Genomic DNA, 22,154 nt, shown 5'->3' with positions numbered 1-22,154 from the left:
ACACACACACATACACACATACACACACACACAGGGAAAGTGAAAGAGATGAAGTGAGGTGAATGATGCAGCATTACTTTTGACCTTCTGAGTATATGTCAGAATGAAGGGTCATCTGCTTCAGGACGCTGGTTGCCCATGGGTAACTGAAACCAGGGAAAGCAAAACTGAAAGTAAGTGGGGACTGCTTTATAAGCAAAAGGTGCTTTGGGAAAAATAAAACTGGTATCAATTACCTGCAGTTTCCAGGCTTTTCAAAATGCACAAACAAAACCACTTGTATGTAAGTGAACTGACTGTTTTTCTCAAAATGCTTATTCACAAAATTATTCCCACTGTGACAGTTATTTCATTATTAATCTATGTATTTGAATAAAACTAAAATAATATAGGTTTGTTTTAAGATGATAATAATTGAAACAATGAAAAAGTAATTTTATATCTCAATTTCCATTAATTTTACTCAAAGAATGTGTGTGTATATGTATATGTGTGTATTACAGATTTCTAAGAATATACAATTTTTAAGATAGATAATTTATTTATTTATTTGTGATAAATTATCTTAAAAATTGTATATTCTTAGAAATCTGTAATATTGTAAATACACTGACTGGAATAACAGAGAAATTATATTTTTATTTAATGGAAATCTCCAGAAAATAAACAATTGAAAATGTGGGGAAATAAAAATATATTTGTACATGCATATACATATACACACATAAACATGCACACACATATACATACACAGAGTTGTACACAGACACAGAGGCAAACAGAGAGAAAGAGAGGGGAGTATGAAAATCTATTAAGACAGAATCTAATCACTAGGACTAAATATGAAAGGTAATTTTCTACATTTGAAAATTGTTGGGTGACTTCTCTTGAGATTGAATTTCTTACAAGCTAAGCTTTAGACAATTAATTTTGAGTTATTTATTAAATAAAAAAGTAACATTTTTTAGTATATTTTATATTCATGAAGATTGATTGTCATTAGTGTTTTATTTAAAAAGAGTTTAAAAAAATAAATAAAAATAAAAAATAGAGTTTTAAAAATGCTATAATATCTGTTTCTTTTTTCATGTCCTCTGTTCTTTCACTTAATCTAAATAATGTAAGTTTCAGTGGTAGATGAAGAGATTCTATTGATTGGAAATGGCTTGGAAAATATAAATGCTGATCCATAGGTAGATAGAGGATCAACTAGAAATAGAAACAGACACATTTACATGTAATGGGTCATGGACTTAAAAACTATCATTCTCTTTCTTTGTACATCTTTTTCTGTTGATATTTAATACATTATTTATATTTTATAAATGGAAGGAACAAAAGTAGTTTTCTTTTCCTAAGTAGTTTAAGTTAAAATTTGGAATAATATTGATTTCTTATGCACAAATATACAAAGTATTCTGCATTCAGTAACCAGGAAGGTGTTCTTTTAACATCCAGTGATTGCAGGGAGAAAACAAATGAAGGAACAATCTACCAATCCTTTTTCCTCCATGCAATCTCGAAGGTCAACCCAGATCAACACTCTTCCTTACACTGCTCTAAATCACCAACCAGGTAATTGTGTAATTCCGGACATGAATCTCTTGTCTCTGTCTGACCTTTTCAAATAAGCTTTTATTCACCCACTAATTCACTCAGTGTTGTCACCAAACTATGCATCCATCACAACCTAACATGTGGAATAGGATAGCACGTACATCACTCATTAGGCCATCCTTGCCGCTGGTGGTACTTTGATTTGGGGACACCAATCATCCACTAAGTTTCCTTTTTTGAGGCTCAAGTTCATACTATTTACATTTAGTGATGGGATTCCTGCCTTTGAAACCTACTTTCTTCTTGAATGACTATGACTTTGGCAGCCTTAAATCTTTACTATTCATTTTTCACTTTGATAATAAGATCTTGAATTCCAGTTGAAGGAACAGAGAATCTTGCTCCTCTAACATTGTCCCTATGTCCCCTTGCCTAGATTTATATAATTGGTGCTCCCCCATTTAGAGGGCTCTAAATCAACTTTCTTAAGTCTTCCTTGACTGTAGAGGGCAGGTCCTCTACCTGGATCTTCTTAATGCTGCCTGGACAGTGATCATGATACCATGAGGAAGAAAAGAATAACCCACTGTTCACTGTCTTAAATTCATATCAACTGAATTCAAGGAGCTGTCTTAAAAGACTAATAAAAGGAATATAGTACATTTTGCAAAGGTTTACATAAATAGGAACAAAAATGCTACACCTGAATTCAAAGACGATGGGGATACTGGAGATAATAAAAAGCAAGGAAAGTAATGAATATGAGAACTAGATAGTGGCAGTGAACTCTAAGAGAACAAGGAAAAGAAACCGTAATGGAAGGGCGCCTGGGTGGCTCAGTTGGTTAAGCGACTGCCTTCGGCTCAGGTCATGATCCTGGAGTCCGGGGATCGACTCCCACATCGGGCTCCCTGCTCGGCAGGGGGTCTGCTTCGCCCTCTGACCCTCCCCCCTCTCATGTGCTCTCTCCCTCTCATTCTCTCTCTCTCAAATAAATAAATAAAAATCTTTAATAAAAAAAAAAAAAAAGAAACCGTAATGGAAAAATGTCTAAATGAAGTCAAGTGACTTGTGAACATTACATATACTCGTATATTGCTTACATATATATATATATGACAAATTGCTCTTTGTCTATAAACTTTTTGAGAGAATTGCCTAAAAATCATAGTTATACTCCACTTGAGCATATATTTCAGAGAGGAGAGCACCTGCCCACTGTTAGCAACCAGCAGCTTTTTCCTTGCAAGCAGCAGCTTTGTCAGTGTACCATATGTTCCCTGCAAATATTACTTTCATTTTCTAGGTAGGCCATGAAGAGAAAAAGAAAAAGATCAGGAAGCACTAGGGAGAATCCCCCACTGATGGTGATAGCATATGTCACATCGCAAAGGTCTTCTTCAGTTCACTTCATTGTAAATATTACAACAACATGGCTTTGTCCAAGATGGATTCTCTTTTTTAGTAACTGAGTTGTTTGGAAATGATGAATTAAAATGATACTTTGTAGGGCGCCTGGGTGGCTCAGTCGTTAAGCGTCTGCCTTCGGCTCAGGTCATGGTCCCGGGGTCCCGGGATCGAGTCCCACATCGGGCTCCCTGCTCGGCGGGAAGCCTGCTTCTCCCTCTCCCACTCCCCCTGCTTGTGTTCCTGCTCTCGCTGTGTCTCTCTCTGTCAAATAAATTAAAAAAAATAAAAAAAATAAAAATAAAAAAATAAAATGATACTTTGTAGTAAGTTATATGTAACATCTTTGTACCCTTCAAAGCCCAGGGGCATATATCATATTACCATCTGTAAATTTCAGATTTTCATTATTATAAAATAGAAGAGCATAACTTTCTAACTTATAAGGATGTTTCTAAGTTCTATAACTCAGTACTAAGATTTATTCTGATTAAAGCTCACGGTTTTAATGTTTCTAAGAGTAATGTTTCTAAGAGTAATTTTTCAAGAACTTCAGTTACCAATGGAACATGTTAAGCATGATTTAATTAATGTAGCATAGACTGTCTCCAAAGCAATCAAACCAGCCATGTCATAATCAATGTGTCTCTCTCATTTTTCATAAGGATGGCAAATTAGTCTCACAAAGATATGCAGTAAGTTAATGCAGAAGTTGCATATTAAAATCATCTGGCTCTCTTAGATAAAATTGAGAACTTGTTAAAGATGTGAGGTCTTTGATAAGTCACTTGAAATTACTTTTACTGTCAGTTTTAAAAAAGAATATGCACTACACTTGTCTGATTTAGGGAAAAAAAATAAACAAGTGCTGTGAGCTGATCCACCAATACTATAAATATGTTTGGCACCCGTACCAGGTGTAATCCAATAAAGTGTAGTAAAACCAGAAGTTAACATGTAATGAAGAAAGTAGAATTGCTCTATTGATTTATAGGGAAAAGTTCGTTCTTTTGAAATGAAATAAAAGCACCTGTTACCAGAAGAGAATATAGATGCCAAAGGGAATAGTTCTGTTCATAAAGTTTTCTGCTTAGAACTGCAGAATTCAGCTTAGTAAATCAATACTGTATACAATGAAAGAAAAGCCAAGAACTAGTTTTATTGTGAAAATGGTGTTTTAAAGGCTCACTAGACCATCAATTCTGTCACAATGTTGAAAAAATAAACTGTAGTTTACTATCCAATTGGCCCTTTCTTCCAGAACAAATTTTAAATTGGATTCAAACATCATCTCTATGTAATACCCTACTGATGTTGACATTTGGTGTACAAGCCTTTGGTTGCTACTCAGATGTTCACTGTATGCCTCTTTTCTTTATGTCTCCACTTTTTCCTTCTTTCTCTAACCCCTTTCTTTCTACTAAACATTTATTGAGCACCAACTATGTGTGACACTCTGATAGGTTTTGGGGAAAAATAAACATGGCCTAGGGCAACAGCAAAGGAGACCACAGTATTCCTCGGTGCACCATGGCCAAGGTAGAGTCCCCATTTCATGAGTAGGATCTGGATAAAAGAAGGGTGCTACCCTCTCAACCACATGGCCAGGGCTTAGTCTCAGCAACAGGTAGCTGGGGAAGGATGAGAAATGTTGAAGTCATGCTCCTCCCAGGAAGAAAGCCCTTTGACTGGGACCTTAGAGGAGAGAGAGCTTGGTGTTCTTGGCCGCAGTCATCTGGAGTAGAGTCTGTGCCTTGTGGAGCTGGGAGTGGGAGGCAGAGAGTGTTCGTGGGTCACATATCACAGTCTCTTGTCTTTCTTATTGAATTTTCTTAGATTTTCTTGAATAGATCTTTCTTCATTTGCTGTTTAAGCCCCATTTCCACAGGTTTCAAGTGGTTTTTAAAATAATTTTCCCCAGTTTCACTGGTATGTCAGTGGACACCCCATGCTGTCTTACTGGAAGTCATTCTCTTATATCATTACTTTAACTGAAAATTTTTAGTCAATGGGTGAAATAGACAACTTTCAATTTCAAGCAAATAAGACCCTGCTCGCCAGTCTTGCCATCCTATATATCTCAAAGAACTCTGGCTGTAAATGTGACTTCAAAAAATCTTTCCTTCATCTTGTAGGCATTTCGTTTCCTTCTGAAAATTAAATAAATAGAAAGAGGGAAGGAAGGAAGGAAGGAAGGTAGAATGACGGAAGGAAAGAAAGAAAAAAGAAATCTAAAACTTGCTGAACAACAAATTAGATTTGTACAAGTATTTTGCTAAAGACACCAAGCCGTCTTGGGTAAGTTAAGATATAATAGGCATATTATATGTTCAGTTTTATTATGTATAAAATAACTTATATAAATAATATATTTTTTTAATATTCTGAACTCTCCGCTTCCTGAAATTTGCTATGACCTAAGATCCTGACTTCCTACAAGATATTTATGTTAACATTGTCTCTAGGTACCTGGCACCCAGTACAAACTCAATGTATATTTTAATGCATATTTTTAAAAATATTTTAAAAATAAATGAATCACTCCATCGTGGCTACCACCTTTGAGTAAAATTTAATGGTTTAGTACCATTACACTAGAGAAAAAAAAAAATCTAAGAGCAAAATCAAAGAAGAACTTAATTTTGAGAAGTGAACTTTTTCTCAGAAGCACTTAGTTAATGCTAATTAAGAGCCATCAATCTAATTTAACTTTTTTCCACAATATTGCTATTATTGGCCTCCATCTGGACTAATTAATAAAAGCTCTCCTTCCACTAGTTCTGATCACAAGCCAAATTTCATTTTCCCCAATCTGGTTTGATTAAGAAATTTTGTTACTCCATCTGTACAGGCTTATTTTCTAATAAGCCAGCAACAAAGTGATTGCTGATTATGCCACCAAAGCTGTGTCCTACCTTATCTATCGAGTCTCCATCTTGCCATTCAGAAGGTGTGAAAATGGCTGGAACTGAAGATGTCTCTTCCAGGAAAAAGATCTCTACATAATATATTACAATTTTAGAGATTTAGAACTAGAAGTGTGCTGTTTGGAAGTGGGTGATAGTTCTGAAAAAGACCTAGTCAATTAAACATAGAAATTATGAATAATCAACAGCCACAATATGATCAAATAAATCAATTATGCCTTTAAGGTTTTATAAACAAAGACATTTTCTGAGGGCATATAACTCTTATTTTACATATGTATTCACAACAATTTATATTTTATAAGGAATTTTCAACAACACAATTTTTTCAGAATGAGGAAGATTTATACTATAGTAACTTAACACAGGACCACAGCATGTGCATGCCATTCCACTTACAGATCTTTTTCTATAATCTGTTCAGTCTAAATACTTTTATACCTTTACACTCTTATAACTAGATAGGCCATACTGTGAATTGCATGACCACCCTGATTATTCCCTGTTGTCCTAGTGTGATACTAGTGCCTTGTTTGAATATCAACAGAATCAAAGTTGTGACAACAAACTGTATAACTTTACTTATAGAAATTATTGTCATTGTATTTCCCAAACATGACCAGAACAACTAAAAGGTAATTAACAAAATCTAGCTTTTATGAATTCAATCATTTGCAGTGTTTTAAACTAAATTAATGGGTAACAATCCAAAATTATTTTGAATAAAAATAAACCTTTATTAATTGATAACATCTCATTGTTTGGAACTCAAACAATTGACCTTCGTCTTATTTGCAAACAAGTTTTAGAAAATCTTTCTCTCAATGATGAAAGAAAGAAACACATTTCAGAAAAATCACTAATAAAAGGCTTTTATTCCAGTTATGACCATTAAGGACTTTTATTTTGCTTTTTTTAGCACCAGTTTAGGTTGACAACAAAATTGAGAGGAAGGTACACAGATTTCCCATATATCCCCTGCCTCACACGTGCATAGCCTCCCTCATTGTCAGCAGTCACTCACCAGAATGGTACATAAACCTCCATTGATACATCAGAATCATTCAAAATCCACAGGTTACCTCAGGGTTCACTCCTGGTCTTCTACATTCTATAGGTTTGGACAAATGTATAATGACAGGTATCCATCAGTATGATGTTGAAAATGAGTGGTGAGAGTATGCATTCTCGCATTGTAGCTGATCTCAGTGAGAAAGAGCTTCAAGTTCCTGACCACTAAGTGTGATGTTATCTGTAGGATTTTTTGTAGATGGTCTTTATCAAATTGAGACAGAAAAGGAAGGAAAAAAAAGAAAAAAAAAAAAACCTCTTTGTGATAAGAACTCTTAGGATTTACTCTCTTAATAACTTTCCTATATATCCTACAGGAGTATTATCTATAGTTATCACATTGAACATTACCTCCCTAGTACTTATTTATCTTATAACTGGAAGTTTGTATCTTTGGACCACTTTCCTCCAGTTCTCCCTACCACACCCTCTAGCTCTGGCAACCATAAATCTGATCTCTTTTCTATGAGTTTTTTTGTTTGTTTGTTTGTTTGTTTAGTTCCACATGTAAGTGAGATCATACAGTATTTGACTTATTTCACCTAATATAATGCTTCCAAGCTCCATCCATGTTGTGGCTCATTTATTTTGTGACTGTATACCACAACTTCTTTATCCATTTACCTATCAATAGACACAGGTTGTTTCCATGCCTTAGCTATTATAAATAATGCTGCAGCTATCTTTTAGAATTAGTACTTTTGTTTCCTTTGGATATATTCCCAGAAATAGAATTGCTGGATCATATGACAGGATCATATACTGCTTTTCGTAGTGCCTGTACCAATTTGCAATCCCACCAACAATGCACAAGGGTTTTCTTTTCTCTACATCCATGCCAGCACTTGTTATCTATTGTCTTTTTGATGAGGACTACTTTAATAGGCATAAGCTGATCTCTCATTGCATTTTTATTGGTATTTTCCTAATGAGTAGTGATGCTAAGCATCTCCAGGATGTCTCACCTGATCATGGTGAATGATCCTTTTCATGTGCTGCTGAATTTGGTTTCCTAGTATTCTAATTCTGATTCAGTCTTGGTAAGTTGTATGTTTCTAATTTTTTTTTCCCCATTTCTTCTAGATTGTCCAGTTTGCTGGCATATAATTGTTCATAGTAGCCTCTTACAGTCCTTTGTATTCCTGTGGTATGAGTTGTAATGTCTCTTTTTTCATTTATAATTTTGTTAATTTGAGTCCTTTCTCTTTTGTCTTTGGCTAGTCTAGCTAAGAGTTTGTCAATTTTGTTTATCTTTTCAAAGAACCAAATACTAGTTTGATTAATCTTTTCTATTTGTCCTCTATTTCATTTATTTCTGCTGTAATCTCTATTATTCCCTCTCTTCTACTAACCATGGTCTTAGTTTGTTCTTCTTTTTCTAGTTCCTCAAGGCATAGAGTTAAGTTGTTCCTTTGGAATCTTTCTTGCTTCTTCACGTGTGTATTGCTATGAATTTCCCTCTTAGAGCTGCTCTTGCTGCACTCCATAAGCTCCTGTATGTTGTTTTTCCATTTTTGTTCCTTCCAAGAAACTTTATGTCTCTTAATTTCTTCTTTGATCTGTTGATCATCCAGGAGCATGTTGTTTAATTTCCATGTGTTAGTGAAGTTTTCCGTTTTCTTCTTGTTGTTGATTTCTGGTTTCATGCCATTGTGGTCAGAGAAGATACTTGGTATTATTTCAGACTTCTTGAATTTGCTAAGACTTGTTTTGTGGCCTAACACATAGTCTATCCTAGAAAATGTTCCATGCACTTGAGAAAAATTTGTATTCTGCTACTGTTGGATGAAATATTCTGTATATGTCTTTTGGGACCAGATGGGGTTCACAGGTACTCACTACAATGGATGGGTCTGTGACTTCACCTCTTGTGTGAGTATGGGCAAACTGGGCTATATGGCTGGCAAAACTCCTCATTTGAAGATCTGAATCAGGCAGATCTGCACTCTCTAAGATCCCCACTCAGAGTGTGCTCCCAACTTGATTCTTCAGATGAGCAAAACCTCTGGTTGAGATTACTACTTGGGCACTTGAACTCAGTTTGCCAAGATCTGTGTGTTAGTTGTTGCTAGCCCCTACCCCCTTCTCTGTCACAGTCAGATTCCCAGTGGTTGAGCCCTGTAGAATTCCCTGTAAACCCTATGGTGTAAGATCAGAGTAAGGGCTCCTACAAAGTGACCCCAATGCCTGGGGCCCTGGTTGCTCCACCTCCCAGTCCTCTTTCCACTGGAGGAACAGAGAGGCTCAGGGAAGGCCTCTTTGTGTGGTGCTGCACAGGCCTGGGGGAGGAGCAATACGGTGAGGTGTAACTGCTTCTCTTCAGCTTCCAATGCTGTCTGTCTTGGTCTCTGTGGTGCAGGGGTGCTTTAGCCTCATCCCCATGTTCTAGGGCTCTCTCCGTGAAGTTTTATTCTTGAATAGTTGTTAATTGTTCTTGTGAAGAGGAACAAACTCAGGAATGACCTACTTTGCCATCTTGGTGATATCCTTCTCTTCCTGAGATTTTATGTAATTCTCTTCAGCTTCTGTTTTGCTGTTTCAGACCTTTTCTATAGAATCATTTCTCTTCAGAGGCACTAAGCTCCCTGGTAAACTCACCAGTCCAGCACTGTCAGCTATTACCCAGCTGGTACCAAGTACCGAGACATGTGTAGACTTTTGACTTTTTCATGCCACTCAAAAGTTTTTGTATGTAAATGTGGTGGGTTAGTGGGTGAAAGCTAGGAAATAATCATAATCATATGCTTTCTGCTTCCACAAGCAGGTCAACTATTGCTTTTATTCATATTTTCTTATACAAGTTAGTAAGTGAGAAATCCTACAAGGTAGACTCCTTCTAGAAGCCCTGTTGGGAAACTCTGGTTTTGGATTCCCCCTCGACATTTTCATAATGGCACTGAGGAAGCACATAGGAGTCCAGTTGCATGGTTCACTTACTTACCCTCATGCTGCCCCTGCTTCCATTGTCTGCCCCCTTTTTCTTCCCATAATTCCCTTGAACTGGAAGTTTGCATTTTTCATGTTGATGAAGATCAAAACTGAGCATCAGATACTGAGTTGTCTCTCAGATAGTAGGATTCTATCCCAGCTTTTGATATGTTGAATAAAAGGCAAGCAATATTGAAAAACAATTATCTTCTCAATGAAACCTGGAAAGCATTTTCATTTTATGGACTCTAGAAAGTCACATTGAGATTCCAAGCTGATCATTGACTTTTTTGCCCCAAGTGAGACCACTGTCTATTTCTCTGAGCAAATAAAATGCTTATATCAGCCTTGATACTAAGAGATCATAAAGGGATACAAATCAAGGAAGAAAATTAGATATATTTTAATTGCTAAAATATTATCCCCATTATGTCTATTTAAATATAATGTAAAAATTCTAACTACCACTTCTTCTTTCTTGCTTATTTTATGAAGTTTATGCATCTAACATCCATAAGAGTTAATGATCTGAAGATCAGGCTCAGACGATAACTACAAAAACATAAATAGTCCAGGGGTGCCTGGGTGGCTCCGTTGTTAAGCGTCTGCCTTCAGCTCAGGTCATGATCCCAGGGTCCTGAGATCGAGCCCTGCCTCAGGCTCCCTGCTCAGCGGGAAGCCTGCTTCTCCCTCTCCCACTCCCGCTGCTTGTGTTCCCTCTCTCGCTGTCTCTCTCTCTCTCTAATAAATAAATAAAATCTTTATTAAAAAAAAAAAGCATAAACAGTCCAGATTTCAATCCTTTGCAAACTGGGAAATAAACTAATATTTATTTAGCGTATCTTTCATTTCAGTAAATTTTAGGCATGGTATAAAATGCCTAATGAAATGTTCTCACTAGCATGCAAGAATAGGATCCTTCGAACTTTGTTTTAATTCTTCTTGGTGTATCACTGAGCTACTTCTTATTAATCCAACCATCTTTGTTTCTCCTCTCTCTTAACAACTGGCACACTCATACTCCCTTCACCTGAACTCCCTAAGCAGCTGAAGAAGCATTTACACAATTCTTTTAACATTTTCCCCCTACCTTCTCAAACTGCCATCTTCCTTTACTCATCTCCTTCTCTCCTTAAGGGAAGAAATCACCTTTTTTCTCAGGTTAATCATTGTAGTAGAGTTTGGATCCAGTTCCCTCTCATCTCTTCTAACACTGTGTCCTCTTTTTCTTTCTTTTTCTCTCTTTACTGTCTCTTTCCTGACATTGTACACCCATCTTTGACTGGACCTTTTTGTCATGGCATCATTCCCATCATTTTCCACCTGACTTGACTACTTTTTCATGATGTATTCCGTCTCTCTCTGAACTTTCACTGACTTTCATGTCAGAAGAACTGTCTACATTGCTGACAGCTCAAACATCTGATCACTTTTTAGACTCATGCTGCTGTTTCTGCTCCAGCTCTTTACTGGCCTCAGGCACTTTGATGCACTGGCTCTTCAGCACTGGGTAACAAAGTTACTCGGAGACCTAATAAAGAATACCAAGGCACAAGCTCCTTCAAGAGGATAGGGCCAGGGCCTCTGTATTTGTATGAGTTCTGCAGCTGGCTTTTTGTGTGTGTGTGTGTGTGTGTGGATTTTTTTTTTTTTTTAATATTCAGTTAGCCTGCAGCAGGTTCTAAGACACATCAAAGTTTGAGAACCATTGCTCTAGTGATTTTTAAAATCATAACTTCTTAGTCTCCAAAAGTATGTGCTTTTCTGACCATTCCACCCTCTCAGAACTGTCTCTCCCTTCTTCACTTCTATAGAAGGCTCTTCCGAATCTGACTCTACTTGGGCAGTCTTACCCCCCACACCCCACCCTGTGGGCTCTCAGGAAATATTTTTGAAATAAACTGTATAAACAAAACCTTTATGAAAAATCTGGTCTTTAGTCTGCTTTGTGCTAAGTCAAATTTCATTTCCTTTAGAAATTAGCCTGAGGTTATTACTTTTTCAGAATAACGACACAGATTTTGCTTTTCAGTTCTATAAGCAAATCATTTAAAATAAAAATCCAAATACTAGCACAATTCTTTCCCCTTCTAGGCCATGTTCATATTGGAATTTAGAAACAGGAACTTAAATGATGACAAATTTGCCTGAGGAAAAATTGATTTAATATAATTCTATAATGCCTTATTGCTACTTTGCTGGTAACTGGATGGAGAATGCAGCATGTGGCTCTGATTCACAAATTACATTTCTAATTCAAGGTCATATTCAATCAATGAAATACAGCTTTTAGTTTAAATTTTAGAACATATTGAAATATTTGATAGAAAATTAAGTTTTAGGGGCCTATGGCTCTCTTCCCCTCAGAGGATCCTAATTGAAGCCAAATTCTAATGAAGCTAATAAAAATTTAGTAGATTGACAGTTGATTGCAAGAATACATTTGTTGCCAACTTACTAAAATTAATCTATTCCATATGTAAAAACAGCATATGAGGCTATTCTTCTCTTTGACTCATGTTATTTTAGCTTTAATACCTACCTTAGGATCCAAGTTCTTTTATAAAACTATCTTCCCTGCAATTGCAATTGCTGGTGATAATCCACACATGGATTTTCATGGCTGTGCATGTGTATTTTAGGCCTCCTATATATGTGAGCACACACATATGTATTCACACACACATACTCCCATTAACAGATCACATGCATGTAAGTCTAAATGTAACAAAGTTCTATCAGTGTTAACCTGAGACGTTGAAGCCTACATAAATCAAGAGATTCAAAAGTTGGGTTCTCACAGCAATTTGAAACTAACACTGATGTTATGTACTGTGACAGGGTTTTTCCATTACACAATCAGATAACCCTGTATAATGTGACATAAATATTTGGCAGATCTTCACTTTGCAAACATACATATACTGCGTCATGCTGTATAAAAGGCTTTTATAATGTGGATGATACTGAAAATGAAAGTTCTTGGTTCTATATATCATATGTAAGTATTTTGCTTATGAGACATGCATTAATATTGGAGGCATAACAATATAAAGGATTTCCATTTAAAGGACAGTATTTTGTTTAGCAATGTCTAATGTTAACAAAAAGAACAAACATTGAAAGATTGATTAATAATCACAAAGGAGAATAGAAGCATACATTTGGTAAATAAAAGGTAAAAAAATTTTGTCTTAGGTTATAATCTTATAAAAAGTTAGATACTTAGAAGTACAATAAGCCTAAGGAAAAGATTTTAAATGTGGGGAGTGAAAAATGAATATAAAGTTTTAGACAAAAACTTATTCAGATTCTTCTCCTTTGTATATCTTAATGCATATTTGAAATAAATGGCATAAATAATATTTTATTGTTGTTTTATATATATTTTATAATGAAAATACAAATATTCACTAAAAATATAAAATACTCATTGAATGTAACTATTTAAATGTCTCCTAGGTTTTCATCAAATTGCATCAGAAAAAATTACAGTGAAATCCAGTTATTGGCATTTTTGGTTCTTTATGGTCTTAATATGTCTAAATCAAAGCATAGAAAACTATTCTTAAATTATTAACCCCAACTTAATTTAATTAAATATAATACGAATTGCATATCAAACAATATATAATACTGGCTTGGATTCACAGCAAGTAAGAGGCAACTCCTTACTAAGTCATTCTATCTTGTCATACTCTAACCAGTTTGGTCTTTAAACCACTAACTGACTCGGTGAATGGCCATTAGGAATTCTCTGTGCCTGGCACTTTGCTAGGCCAGGAGATTCTGGGATGAGTTAAACAGACATGGGCACTTCTCTCTCAGTACTTTTTGTCCAGCAAAGAAGACAGACATTCAAAATGTCACTGCACCTGTTTGAAGACACATTTTTTTTTATCATTCATATTAGAATATATAATAACAGTCAATATTTATTGAAAGTTTATGTCCCAAGAATCATATTGAGGATTTTACATGTCTCAATTTGTTTATTCCTCACAATGATAATGGGTAGGTAATATCATTCATATGTTATAGAGGAGAAAACTGAGGAACAAAGATTTACTATAAAATGTGTAAGGTCATAAAAATTACCTGGTGTTAATTTATGTGAAATACATAGAAATAAGAATTAATCTGCAGATATCAAAGCCATAAAGTTACAAAAAGAATAATAACTCTAATATTCATTAACTATTGGAGGCTTTTTGACTACAAAAATTCACACACACAAAAAAATTTTTTTAACAGAAGGTTAAATGTTCCCTTAGAATGGTCACTAAACTATATAAAATCTAATTTTTTTATGAAAAACAGAAATTATGCTTTCTACATTTAAATGTTCAAATTGGTATTTTATAAGAACTAAAAAATACCTTTTACATATTTTTATTTTTTTATACTATGGCTAATAGTATATGATAACCAACCTTCAGACTTATGCTGGTAGATTTAAGTTCAAAAATAATAAATTCTGAGGAAATTTTGGCATTTCCTGTTATGAGGCATTAACTGTTAGAAAATATTACACAAGAAAATCATTTTTAAAATGTGACTCAGTTTTGCCCACATGTCTTTCATGTGGTTCTGATATTTAATTACTCCTTGTTATTCAACTCTATTTTTCATTGTAAAAATAATGATATAGAATGGCAATTTTTTTTCTGGTAGCTGCATTCCATGTAAAGAAAAGTGTAAACTATAAATCAGCATTTCTATTCTTGAAAGCTTTTGGCAACCACCCAAAGGCAATATTGAGAATTTTTTGCAGACCTAGTATATAACCAAGTCACCAATGAATAAGAAGATCTTTTTCATGGACAGAAAATTATCTAATATGTATGAAAGAAAAAATAAAAGTAAACAAGAACTTGTCTTAATATATTTCCCTCAGGGGCCTCGTTTTATTTAAGATTGTTGTAAGTAATCTGGAAGAAAGAGCCCTCCATAAAATCTTCCCATCTGTAGAAGGTGTATTCCCAGATAGTTAAATGCACACCAATGCAAAGAAATTATAGATTTTGATCAAAGGAGTAATTTCTGCAGTTATGCTTTGCCTTTTTACATGTCAGTGGGTATTTCTAGCTAGCAAAATTGCTATAAAATGGGATGAAATATGACAAATGATACATATTTTAATATTATGAAATATTACCAAGTAATATTTATCAACTCCTATGATGTGCAGCATGCTATTCTCTGTTATGTTAAGATAAGATAATAGAAAAAATTAAGAGATGTTCTTTAACCTGAAGGAGTATATGTCCTAAATAGTGAATACCACTAGTAAAGGGAGGGCCATAACATTATAATGGGTAGTTTTAAAACTCTGATCTGGACCTTTAAGACTTTAAAGAAGATGCCGGGGCTGTTGGGAGAAGTTGGAACGTGTAAAGGAAAGGAGAGTATTCTATCAGGAACTTAACGGAACTGAATAATCAAACAATTAAATGAAAACTGATTGATTGAAGGTTGGTTCAAAAGTGATAGGTAGGGGGGCGCCTGGGTGGCTCAGTCGTTAAGCGTCTGCCTTCGGCTCAAGTCATGATCCCAGGGTCTCGGGATCAAGCCCTGCATGGGGCTCCCTGCTCTGCGGGAAGCCTGCTTCTCCCTCTCCCACTCCCCCTGCTTGTGTTCCCTCTCTCGCTGTGTCTCTCTCTGTCAAATAAATAAATAAAATCTTTAAAAAAATTTTAAAAAGAAGTGATAGGGGCACCTGGGTGGCTCAGTTGGTTTCGGGTCTGCCTTTGGCTCGGGACATGATCCCAGGGTCCAGGGGTAAAGCCCTGCATAGGGCTCCCTCCTCAGCGGGGAGTCTGCTTCTCTCTCTCCCACTCCCTCTGTGTGCTCTCTCTCTCTCTTAAATAAATATATTTTTTTTTTTAAGTGATAGGTATATTTGAAATACTATAGTTGGGTTGTTTGAAGGGAACACATAAATAAAGGGGAATGTAGTGAGTGTATTGCTTCTAATACTAGCGCTATTGCTATTACTGTTACTACAAGTCTAAGTAAATGCTTGCGTAGTCTGCACAGGAACATAATTAGGAAAGAAAGTAACAGGAAAATAATTAGGAGTTTCTTGAATGTCAGGGCTAGTTGGTTTGTGCTTAAATCACTAAAACGGGCCCCAGCTGTTATGGCATGGTGACCAGACAACCATGAGGTTCACTTTAAAAAATAAGATTGATCTATAAGATTTGAGTAACATATATTAAAATTGGGGGAAAGTAGGAGAGCGACAAGTTTGGCATTTCTTGCAATAAATAACCAGACATCTCAAAGAAATTGTTGACAGTCACAATACAACAGATTGAAGATGTGTGAGAAGCACTTAACATCTGCAATATCTGACAGTAAATTAGATATGGGACTGAAAAAGCAGAAATAGAATTATTTAGTTACTCTGAGTTTTCTTGCCCAAGAGGTGGAAAAGACGGAGTCAGAGTAGGGCAGATTTTGGAGAAATGGAATTCTTTTAGATTCACTCTTGTAAACTAAAACTTCAATAATGCTCAAAGTCATAGCAGCAGATGGTTCTGTGAGGAGGAGAAGTTAGATTGGGAAATGAAGAAGGATAAAAATTTTACCAATGCCCAGCTTCAGGGTCTAAGAGAGAAACAGAAGCCAAGTGCTACAGAGAGCAGATGAGTGTTTACAATTGAGCTAAGATAGCTTTTGATTTTTGAAAGAGCAAATTCATTCACCAGAAGAAAAAGTCATTACCGGGCAGTAGAAACAATTTACTTTTCCCAAACATTTAGGAGAACCTATACGTTATAGGCACTTTAAATTTCCAAAAACTCTTTATCAATAAGCTGTCTGTGAAAGACCTTTCCTCAACAACTTGTCATGTCTTTAGAAAACTCATTAAAAAGACCCAAAAAACTGTCTCTAGTTCATCACTTTTTCCCTTTTAATTACTTTCTAATTATACAGTAAATAAATGAATAGATGTGGTGTCATATCATTTTAATCAGAAATACATCAGTAAGTATCTTTAATAGATATATTTTTAAGATTAACTTACCCACCAAAATCAAAATAGTCCCTCAATATCATCTTACAGCTATTCTGTTTTTATTTTTCCACAATTATCTAAAAAATATCTTTATCTGGTGATATTTTTGAATCAGTATCTCAATGAGGTCTATTTTGCAATTGCTTGGTAGATCTCTAAAATCTATTTTTATAGTAATTTTATTTTATTTTTATTTGTAATCTGCATCATTTGTTCTGGAAATTTTCAACATTCTGCATTTGGCTGAATGTGTCCCCTGGTATTATTTAATGTTTTTCCATCCCCTGTATTTCCTGCACTTGGGTAGTTAGCTCTACAGTCTTGACCATCTTTAAATCTATTTTCTTTTCTTTTCTTTTTCTTTCCCTTCTCTGTCCCCCTTTCCCCTCCCTTCTCTTTCCCTTTTCTCTTTACTGGCAAGTCAATTCCAAAGGTAGTGTTGTATATTTCCCATAGTATTTCCATCAGGAAGAATAGAATGTCTGCCTGAGCCACTTCAACTCATTTTTCAAGGCCCAGCCTTCATATTGGTCCTCCAGGGCATTTTCCTGAAGTCTCTCCCACTGGTCTAAACACGCATCAAGAGCTCTTTCTACCAATTAAAACAATTTTGTGTGTGCACATTCTGCTGTCCTTGATTATCAAGTCTTCCATCTTAGTGACCAGTGACCATGCATTCATCACCTTTGTATCTTCAATGTGTGATACTAGAAATTACACATCACAGGGCCTGATTGTTTGGGATGACAAAAATGGGTTATAATCCATATGGTGTTCAACACTATCATGCAGTCTGCCAAGCGCATACCCATCACATTAAATAGGCTTATGTGATTTGTTTGCTATTCACCATCTACCTTGCCAATATCATTTTAGGCTATACCTCCTCTCCCAGGAAGCTCTAGTCACAGTAGCCTCCTATTGGAGGCTCAGGAAACTGAGCGGCCATCAGGGCTGTGATCCTCGTCTGAGGCTAATGCTGCTTCTTCCAGCTCACTGGCATTTGGCAGAATTCATTTCCTAGGGCTCGTGGACCAGGTCTCTGTTTTCTTGCTTGCTCTAGACTGTAGGCCACTCTCAGCATCTAGAGGTCTCCCTCTTCACCAGTAGTTCTGAATTTCCCTTTGTGCTTTCTTGCTCAAAGGCAGCAAGAGCTCATCCCTCTGACTTCTGCCACCAGCCAGAGAAAACTCTGCTTTTCAAGCCTGATTGCATCAAGCCCACCCAGGCTATTTCTGTATCAGAAGATTAAAGAATTTGGAACTTCCATTATGTCTGAAAAATCTCTTCCCAGCAGTGCCCAGATTAGTGCCCAATTGGATAAATAGGAGATGAGAACCTCACAAATACCATCTTAGAATTCTGCCTACCATGAGCTTGTCAAACAAAACCTTCTCTTGGGGATCTTGTGTCTGTCAAGATCTGGGAGCTCACCCAAGCTCTTTTCATGTTTGGCTTTCCTTCAAGTCCCAGTACTTCCTCAGAGGGGTCCTCCTTGATTACCTAATCTAAGCAGCTACCCCACTTCAATCTTCCTATCACAACATTCTTTGTTTCCTTCATAACAGTAATTGTAATTTCTATTAATTTAATTGACATATTTAGTTGTTTGTTTCTCTACCCCATGAGAATATAGGATCCATGAGACCAAGAAACTTATATACCCTATTATAACTCCCAAGCCTAGCTGAGTGCATGCACCTAGTAGGTCCTTATGAATTGTCTTATTATAGCTTATGAAATTTATTGAATGAAGGGAGACTATCAGTCTTTGAGTATGTAAAGAAAATTTATGTTCTGAAAAGTAATCGATTGCTACTCACAATGTAAACCCCTTATATCAATGAAATGTACATTCCTCAAAATTGATTTTCTACTTTTTTTGTTCCAAAACTACTAAACTTAACATTAATTTTTAACTATAAAAGTGAAATAACCATCTCATTGAGGAAGAATAATAAGGCAAAAAAGAGAAAAGCACTAAGTAGTATCTGTCCTTTTGATAAGCCACCACACATATTAATCTCTTCTGATCACACACATACATACTTTTGAGGCTTTCCTTTGCTTGGAAAAGATGATGCATTAAAACACTCCACTGGAAGTAGATAGGAAATTAGGGAAGAAAGTCATATTTTTCAAAGCTGGTGATATTAACCTATTTTTATTTTCAAGCAGAGGCTGGGATTTTCACACAATCTTGTCCTTTAAAAATGCTTGTAGCATATTGCATTTAGCAGAGTAGAGTGTTGGAACTAAGCTCCCCTCTGTCCTTTTTTGGTCTTCTAACCAAAGTGGATAAATTAAGGATTTAACTTTTGGTGGTTTACTATGCACTGTTCCATTTGTCTCCTCCCTTTAGAAGACTTAAGTCTAAGTAATTTGCTACCCCTCACAGTGAACTCTAAGATTTATCTTGCTTTATGCATTTTCACATTTATTTACAAATCATAATTTAATATAACTTAAAGACTGAAGAATAAAGAGCATGTATTTCTGGCCCTTTTACTCCTTACCCTTCATCACCAGATCCCTTGGAGCTCACAAGTCTTTTATTTAGTCCTTCCTCTTTTCGGGATATTTGAAAAGACAGTGATGTTAGCTAAAGCAACTCCTTTGTGTTAGCGCCCAACCCACCCACACTGCTCCAGCTTCATGTATGGCTCTGGCAGCCACTTTCCTTCATAGACAACTTCTCTAGTAGCTTAGAGGACTGGGCTGTGCTTTCCCTCAACCACCTCCATTAATAAGCTATTAATAAACTGCACTGTTTATAATGAACAGTCTTTAAGGATTACTTTGCCCTCTTTGTTTTATTCATGTGTTTGTATCTATGTTAATACTAAGATTTTAAACCTAACTCTTTCTCTTCTTTCTTCCCTATTTTTAATATTATTTTTCCCCACTCCCTGGCCTCTTCCTGAAATGAGAAGTTTACATTTACTGTTGATGTAGATAGTTTTTTCTGAGTTTTTTACTAGTTTACATTTCCTTCCTCCAGTGGAATGGAGTAACAATGTGCTCTAAAAGAGTGAGCAGGGAAATATGAAAACTGAAGGCTGAAATTTTGCAGATGTAGTGTTTTTCATAAATCCATAGCTCTCTTTCAATATCTGGAGTTTTATTGTTTTCATTAAGAAGAAATATATACATATCAGATAAAACATACATATTTTAATTATGTGATAATAGTTGTGATAAAATTATCACAGTATATCCATTTATTGATTTCATTTCAAATAAAATATCTTTATGGATTGGTATTTTAAAAAATAAAAGAAATGCCACATACTTTTTAAAGATTTCCTGGTCATTCAATCATAATGAATGTGACTAAAGATAAAATGAGAATAATTTTTCTCAGTGATGAGAGTAATTTTATATTTAATACTACAGGTTTCAGAAGAATTAACCACAAATTCCTAACTCTCACATAGGTTCCTTACCTCTCAGCTCACCAAAGCTGTAAAAGCAACTTAAATTTTGATGAAGACCATTTTGCAGTGTACAAAATGGTCAAATAATGAATTAATATTTCACATTGACTTTATCAATTGCTTTACTTGGCTCATATAAATAGTAAGACTTCTTCTATTCCCAGGCTTGTACTACATCTATAAAGTGGCATATGAGACAGAACAAATAAAATTAACATATAGATGATGGATTATTTGAATTAAAATGGAAAATTCTGGAATGAAGAAAGAGAATCTTTGTAAAAATTAAGCAACCTTCATATCTTATTTAAACCGCAGTAACTTACCAAGTGCAGTTTGGGTTCTTACAAAGCTCCAGGCACTTTATAAATGGATTACAATTATACATTGCCTTATCAACAAAACAATTCACCAAAGAGATTCTATAATTATCACCATTTCTCAAAGAATAAAACTGAGGCACAGAGAAGTTAAATAACTTGTCCAAGGTCACCAATCCAGAAAGCAGTAATCCCAGAAACTGAACACAGAAAATTTGACTCTGAAGCCCAAAATCAACCGTGATGTTCTGCACACTGCTTCCAGACTATATGTGCCCTCCCCCAAACACACACACACACACACACACACACACACCATTATTTTTAATAATATGTTTGCCACTATGCTTGTTGCTATATATACATTGTATTTTTTTATCTTGCCAGTAACACTGTAAAATAGGTATTATTTTCATTCCCATTTTATAATTGAGAAAACTAAGATTTAGAGAGGTTAATTTGTTTAGAATCAACAAGTGAATAAATGGCAAAGTCAGGATTTGAACCCAGCATTTTCTGACTCCAGAGCCTAGCTTTTTACTGGGTGCTATTGTCTCACTCCTAACCAAACTCTAAGGTTGTCTGTGCAGGACTCTATCTAGTGATTTCATAAACTGAAATGCCAAAGTATAATTGTATAATTCTAATACATTCTGAATCAGTTTCTTGTGGCTGATGTAACAAATTACCATACATGCTGTGTCTTAAAATGACAAACTTTTTATCCTTTCACAATTCTGGAGGCCAGAGAGCCAAAATCAAGGTGTTGGTGTAGCTCCACTCCCTCCAGAAGCTCTAGGAAAGCATCCCTTCCTTGCCTCTTCTGCTTCTGGTGGTTTCCAGAATTCCTTGATCTATGGCGTTATCAGTCTCCAAGACCACCATCTTCAAATATCTCTCTGCTCTATCTTCACATTGCCTACTTCTCTGTGTAGAGTCTCCCTCTTATAAAGAAGCATGTGAGTGCATTTAGGGCCCATCTGGATAATCCAAGGTAGTCTCTTCATCTCAAAATTCTAATTTAATCTCATCTGCCAAGATTCTTTTTTGCCATATATAGTAACATTCATAGGATTGCCACCTTACTTTGGACTCCAGGAAAAGAGCAAGCTGACTTCTTTACAAAACTAACCCCAGCACCCTGTACTCCTCATTCCATTTCCTGTGGTTTCATCATAAGACCTTATCCCATCATTATCCCCTTTATGTGTCAATCTCTCATTCCATATTGGCTCCTTCCCTAAAGCCTAAAATCATGTGTGAATCTCCCCTGCCATTAAAAACAAAACCAAAAACAAAACCTTCCAAACTTCATTCAAATTTACCTTTCCTTCAAGACTCTGCCCCATTTCTCTTTTCTTCCATTAACAAATTTCTTTTTTTAAAGCTTTAATTAATTAATTAGAGAGAGAGAGAGAGAGAGAGAGCAGTGGGGAGGGGCAGAGGGAGAGGGAGAGAAAGTTGTAAGCAGACTCTATACTGA

The sequence above is a fragment of the Halichoerus grypus genome, chromosome 3 (assembly GCF_964656455.1).
Source record: "Halichoerus grypus chromosome 3, mHalGry1.hap1.1, whole genome shotgun sequence".
NCBI classification, from domain to species: Eukaryota; Metazoa; Chordata; class Mammalia; order Carnivora; family Phocidae; genus Halichoerus; species Halichoerus grypus.
This window is presented reverse-complemented; position numbering follows the sequence as displayed.